Source organism: Cibotium barometz, chromosome 55 (assembly GCF_041138505.1).
Source record: "Cibotium barometz isolate CiBa-2024 chromosome 55, ASM4113850v1, whole genome shotgun sequence".
Taxonomy (NCBI): domain Eukaryota; kingdom Viridiplantae; phylum Streptophyta; class Polypodiopsida; order Cyatheales; family Cibotiaceae; genus Cibotium; species Cibotium barometz.
This window is the reverse complement of record NC_141100.1, coordinates 6,153,577-6,160,514: the sequence shown is the minus strand read 5'-3', so window position 1 is coordinate 6,160,514 and position 6,938 is coordinate 6,153,577. Positions and strand designations below refer to the sequence as shown.

The 6,938-nt window shown below is 35.4% G+C and overlaps 1 long non-coding RNA gene across 1 annotated transcript; it reads left to right on the top strand.

Moving 5' to 3' along the window:
- The first annotated feature begins 788 nt into the window (after positions 1 to 788).
- LOC147607295 (uncharacterized) lies at positions 789 to 2,121 on the top strand. Its single transcript, XR_015264697.1, has 2 exons — positions 789 to 2,003; positions 2,046 to 2,121. It is a non-coding gene; the product is annotated as an uncharacterized LOC147607295 (long non-coding RNA).
- Positions 2,122 to 6,938: the final 4,817 nt, after the last annotated feature.

Sequence of the window (6,938 nt, the reverse complement as noted above, 5' to 3'; positions counted from 1 at the left end):
AGACGATTTGCATCCTTGATCTTTGCATAGTGTGTCACATTCTTTTTGTTGTGGGTATAAAGCGTAAATATTGCACATCAATTCCTCCTTAGGTTTTATTGGATTGTGTGCTTGACTTTATAAGATAGTGGATGGAAACACTAAAAGAAGCAAAAGAGGCATACATGAAAGTTGTTGAATCTCAATTATATGTAGCACTAAGGGTTTTAGCCTCCATCATATTGGTCAATAGAGAGCTACAACTATTGAGTGTCAAGTGGAAAGTGAAAGAAGACCTCTTTTGTTCAATACTGGTGCTAATAATATTGCATTTTTTTGTTGTCGTTCACAAAAGCAAGAGTAATTATGGAAAAGATTCTTGCCATGCACATTACATAGGATTCTTCAACGGAGTTGTACACCAAATCTGGGGACGAAATTTATATAATTATGCTTTCCAATTGTGAAGTACACTAGGAAGGGAAAATTGAAAGATATTCATAAAGTAGTGAGGAAAAACCAATTTGAAAGCTTTTACTTGGCGTGAGCATGACAATGGGAGGGTGATCTAAAGGGAAATGTGGTGACTTTTATTGCTTGAAAAGAGAATCTAATTAGATTGGCATGTTTTAAGAGGATTTGAACGTTCATGAAAGTGCGTGGGGGGGCCTTTGCTTTCATCAAATAATATATAATATATTGGAGCTATGATATATTATTCTCACTACTTGTCACAATTAGCTGGCCGCATACAGGCCCCTCCCTTATATAAGCTATGGGGCTCTCCTCGGAGCTTACATGGGGTCATCGTCTCACCACATATTGCTTCTTCTTGCATGCACAGAGGATATTCTACTCGCTCCTCGGAAGTCACCGTCTGTTCTCGTTCACGATATTAATTACAGTCCATCACATGCACGATCCTTGATTAGCTCTTAATAACTCGCTATTTCGTGCACGATCCTTGATTAGCTCTTAATAACTCGCTATTTCGGTGCTTCATAAGCGGCGATTAGGGGCTCATTAACCATAAGCAAGCTGCCATAATAGCATGTCAACCCTAATTAGCCATAGCTCAGGCTCTCTCTCTCTCTCTCTCTCTCTGTGCCCCTCTCTCCCACCCTCTCTCTCTCTCTCCCACAGACACCCGCACGCGCACACACACTCACACGCACACTTGATCGCCATGAACGAGGGCAGCCGGTGATATTTTGAAAAGCTGATAGAAAATCTTCTGTTGCATGCAAAACACTGATCAGCTCCGGAGTGATCTATCTCGAAGTGGGCAGTGCTGTATTTTCTGATTAATGGTGGCAAGTCTGTCTACGAGCCCCCCCTCAGAGGACCTCCTATCTGGTGACTGGAAATCACCGTTTGCTCTCATCCATCGAATGGCGCAGACGATGGCTGATTTGTGTTTTCTATGGACGAGGGCAGCCGGTGATATTCTACTCACTCACTAGGAGATTCTCTGCCCCGTGTGAACCCCCTCTTCTACAATCGAGAGGTTTGTGTTGAATGACTCTTCTAATCTTGTTCCAATTATGTTTTACATGATATGTCACTACAACACAATGGTAGAACCTAGGGTTTAATACATAATGCATTTGCATAATATAGGAGAAACACAATGGTAGAACCTAGGGTTTAATACATTAGGAGAGAGCAATCTTTTTCCATGCTTTCGTGAAAGGGAGGACTTAGGGGGTTTACACACTTATGGCATGCATCCCGGAACTCCTCCATAAAAATAGAAACTCCTCCATAAAAATAGAGTGGGTGGGGAGATGGACATGGGTAGGGACGACATGGGCATGGGAGACTCTTCGTCCATACAAATAGAGTGGGCGGGGAGATGGAGATGGACATGGGTAGGGACATGGACATGGGAGACGAGAATTTCTCTCCCAATTTTAGGGATTCCATATTCCAAAAATTTGTTGGAGTAAAAACAATGAGCAAATATGTCAAGTTTACAAATATCTTTGGCTTGATTGTACATGATGGCTTTTTGTTTGTCACAGGTGTAGAACTCATTGTACATGATGGCTTTTTGTTTGTCATAGGTGTAGAACTCATTGTACATGATGGCTTTTCATTTGTCATAGGTGTAAAACTTTTTCAATTGGAATATTCGACAATGATTGTGGAAGTTTTCAGTGTTTCATATTATACCACTAGTCTATATCACTAGTCTAGAGCCTTTATGACCCAATCTAATATTGTAATAATATCATAAACATGATATAAAGCTACTAGTACCTACGCTTCTCTCTCAATTAATAAATATTCAAAGGAAAAGCCATATCATACATTTTTTAAAGTATTTTTATTTTATCACTAGTCTAGGGCCTTTATATGATCCTCTCTAACATAAAATATCTCACATAATATAAAGTCAAATAGGTTTTTAAAGTTTTCTTATCCTATCACTAGTCTAGGGCCTTTAAATGATTCTCTCTAACATAATAATATCTTACATTTTATGAATTATGCTACCATTTTCTCTCTTAATTCACAAATTTAAAAGGTAAGCCCCAATATACAGAGAAGACTTCTCTTAAATTAAAACTATTTAGAATTTTAAATCTAGTATAAGTTGTGTTTACATCAGATTTCCTATAGTATTTGGTCAATAACTATAGTGATTATATCTATACTAGTTACTTGTTTTGAATGTCTATGCATGGTTAAACAAAAGTGTTATCTTAGGTATTTACACATCTTGCAAACCTTTAAAAAATCCTTAAAAATTTTTGAGATCCTAAAAAAGTTGTACCTTCTCTGCTCACGCTTGTTTGAATGAAGGTTTCCTCCACATTGCTTCAAAAATCTCTCACATTATATCCAAAGTAGATGCATTCACATAAGTGTAAGCACTACACTCTACATAAATAAACATACTTGGAGAAAGAATTTTCATAATGGGATTTTCTTTATATTTACCAGTATTTAAATTTAGCATCTATGATGTGGTTTGTCTCAAGAATCAATAAAGAAAAAGCAACAAGTTGACCTTTACTTAAGCAATTCAAATGTTGTGTATGATAAAAAATGTGTAATGTAAATATATGTTATGTAAACATATATGATCAAATGTTGTGTATGATCAAAATGCGTAATGTAAATATATGTTATGTAAACATATGTGTGTCAATGTGTTTTGAGTGTTTCTATATAGGTTCCAATTTGCAATGTTAATAAAATAATAGACTTCAGCTATATAATAGACTATATTATATGAGGGAAAAATATGAAGCATGTACTCTCAAATGAAATGTAAATAATACAAAACTTTACATGCCATAAGACCACCTTAAAAATAGCATATTACTTTAAAAAATCATCTTGAAATTAACTACCCAACTCTACTTGTTAACCCTCTATTGAATAGGCAATTATACACATTTTGCACTGTAACTATAGAAAATATTCATTATCTGTAAAAACCCTTTAACATAGAGATAGAAAACTAAAATTTAAAAAAGCTTCCTTTTTAAACTTTCTCCAAATTCATTCTATATTTTGAAATATTGATTTTTTAAAAAAGTCCAAAATAAAGAAAATAAATTATTATTATTATTTAAAAAGACCTAAGCATGAACACTCTTGAGCACGGTTTATGTATTTCAACACCCATATTAGTACTTTCCAATGGTTCTCCTAGGGTTTATTACAGAACCTACCTTGTATTAGACTATAAGGTTAATGTTTACCTTGATTTTATATAAGAAGATTATACTCTTAATAATCTTTCGGAATAAGGTCTCATCCATAATTTAAACTTCAAGGGCTATTAGGGAAGCCTCAGATTCAAAAAGTATGGACAAATGCCACACACTTACACAACATGTTTCAATCCATAAGTTCCTTTTGTAAATTGCATCCCTTGGTTTTTGAATTGAGAACCACAAACCTTTGTGGCTACTCTATCTCCCTGAGGAAATTAGATTTTATATCCATTGGGTATATACCAACCACCTCTCTTGTGTGCTACCAAGGGGCTAGGATATTGCATATTGTGGTTAATCTCGACATGGGACTAAAATTATTCTAAACCTAAATCCTTTGAATTGAGAGCCACAAATCTTTGTGGCTTCTCTATATATACCTTCTCCCTATTAAGGAAATTAGATTTATATCCATTTTGTAAATACTAACCACCTCTCTTATGTGCTACTAAGGCTAGGATATTTCATATTATGTTTAATCTAGATATGGGAGTAAAAGTCTTCAAAAACTTAAATCCTTCATCTTGTGTAGAATTTTTAGTATTTTTAGTAACTAGCTATACCTTATACTTCATAATACTATCAAGTTTATGTTTTTCCTTGTAGATTTCTTGGTGCCAATGATCTCATGTTTTAGAGATTGATCTTTCAAAGGTTTGAAGTGTGGTTTTTGATGAGTAAGCTCTCTTAGTGCGCATAGGCTCATATACCGTACTTAATCCAAAGACATTAATGAAGAGAGGCCCAAATGTCAAGCATCCCTCTACATGATGTCAAGTACTAAACAATGTGAAAACTCTAAAATGGTTCTCTAAAAATGTTAGTTCACATACATCTCATTTGGAGTAATGATGTTCTCCCATACCACCTCTCCACCTAGTGAAATAAACTTCTAAGTCATTTCATTGAAATCTTTATTCAATTTTGATCTTATTTCACTAACTTGCCATCTTGATAAGCTTGCTTCCCAAAAGTGACTAGGTACATAAATATGTGGCCTTTTATTTCCCTACCCCCATCACAACCATGACATCATCCTTCTTAAAAATAATTCTTCCATCAAGATTTCCTTCACTTTTGTTATCATTAAGGAACCTTTTACAATGTTCTACACCCTTGGGGATTTTTCTAGGACACATTGAAAGGAAACAATCTAGTGTATGTGTGACAGAGCTAACCACACAAATTTCTATTTGATACCATTATAATGTTTTCTTTTCCCTTTGAATCAAGGATTAGTGACACTATGAGGTGTTATTCTTCTAATAGACTAATTTTGTTAAGATCTCGAGCTCAACTAGTGCGAATATGGATGACATGCTAGGATGACACCTCCATACTTATGCCAATGGCATGGTTGGTGAGATCATGGGTGATATGCTCCCGATGCTTTATAGGCTATAAGATAGCCACTTTGGTTCATTGAAGTTTTGACATAGTTATATATCCAGCTCATGCGGTTGATTCTACACTATAGACGTCTGACCTAGTATAGTAAAGTACTTCCCCTTATAGGACTATGTTCACTTATCTCTATGTTAGGGTTGTATAGAAGAGAAAGAGAATACAATAAAATCCAGCCATCCATCTCTCTTGTGTGCGTGTTAACTCTTGTGTGTGTGTGTGTGTGTGTGTGTGTGTGTGTGCGTGCGCGCAAGGAGATCAAGCTCACCCTCTCCCCTGCATTCTTCTTATGGTATTAGAGTGTCGGTTTGTGAAGAGTGATCAAGAGGCAAGAAAACGAAGTGGTACATGGGTAAGGGTAGCTCCATCTCTTTTCCTTTGATTTAGAAGCAAATGTATATAATTAGTTGTGCTAATTTAGAGCACCAGGTAGGCATAGCAGTAAGATGCACTATCATATCTTGAGCCGCCCTTTGTAGTGAAGTAGAGGGTCATTATATTATGTTCATAGATTTTAGATTTTAGCCATTTTGGGCCCTGTTTTAGCTCTGCAAGTTTTCTATAAGCTCTTTATGTGGAAGTGTCAATTTTTACTATGTATGCCCAATTTTGGGTTTTGTGCATGGTTACAGGGAGAAATTTAGTTGCAAGACATTCTGTGCAGTGAATCTGAGATTTGTAGGTTGTTGTGAGATAGATATATGTGTATGTGACTAATTCACATGCAATAGTAGTATAGCAAGGTTTATATTACTGCAGGAGGTGAGTGTGTTGGAGATTAAAGGTTTTCTTTAGGTGTAAAATTTTTGGCAAGTACTATTTGGTAAGTTGCTGCACGAAATCACGTCGGAAAAGCTATCCTAAATTAACAGCAAGAAGCTAGACAAGAATAATTTCCAAGCATGGAAGTTCACAATGAGAAACTTCCTCATAGGAAAATGATATTTGGAGTTTATTTTAGGTGATGTGACGAAGCCAAAGTTTTCGGATAAAAATGTCAACATGCATATACTTTTCCTAGTTTCTCATCCTAAACTTCCATGCTTGGAAGTTAATCTTGTCCAACTTCTTACTCACAATCTGGGATAGACTGTCCCTGACATGACTATCTATAAAATAGTGCTTGAAAAAACTTTTATGCTTACATCAAACCTATAATTTTCAACACGGTGGTACTGTTAGTGGTACTATTTTAGTGGAATTGTAAAACAAGTTATACTATAATTGTATGTGAATAAATCATATAAACGTATGTCTACCAACAACCTAAAAATCTCAGATTCTCTTTATAGACTCTCTTGTAACAAATTTCTACTGCAACTTTCACTGAACTAGAATTACACATACATAATTGGGTGAAAGCATGATAAGGTGGTACACTTTCTACCAATTGCATTAGTTTCTACCACACTCAATAGTAGTGGATTTAATATCATCATAAGATGTATTTAGCAATTTATCTAGTGCCTTTTAGATATAATAAATGTGAAACAAGATTAAACAACCATGTTTTAATTCTCTAACTCTGCATAAAAGTGCTTCACAACCAGTTGTAAACCATTATCCAGGACATAGGTTTTCAGTCCACCTTATCATGATTTCACCCAATTAAAATCAACACTTTTACAATACCTTAGAATTGCACCCAAATCACATTGAACTGCACAAAAACGTAGCACTTTTATGCAATGTGAACGAAGTTAACTATGCATGGTACTTAGTCTTATTTGTTCAACTAAGAGGATGCCACAATCTAAGATAGCGACTTTGTTATGGGCTAGCACACCTCTAAGAAGGAACTCTATGCATTCACCTTTGGAAGAA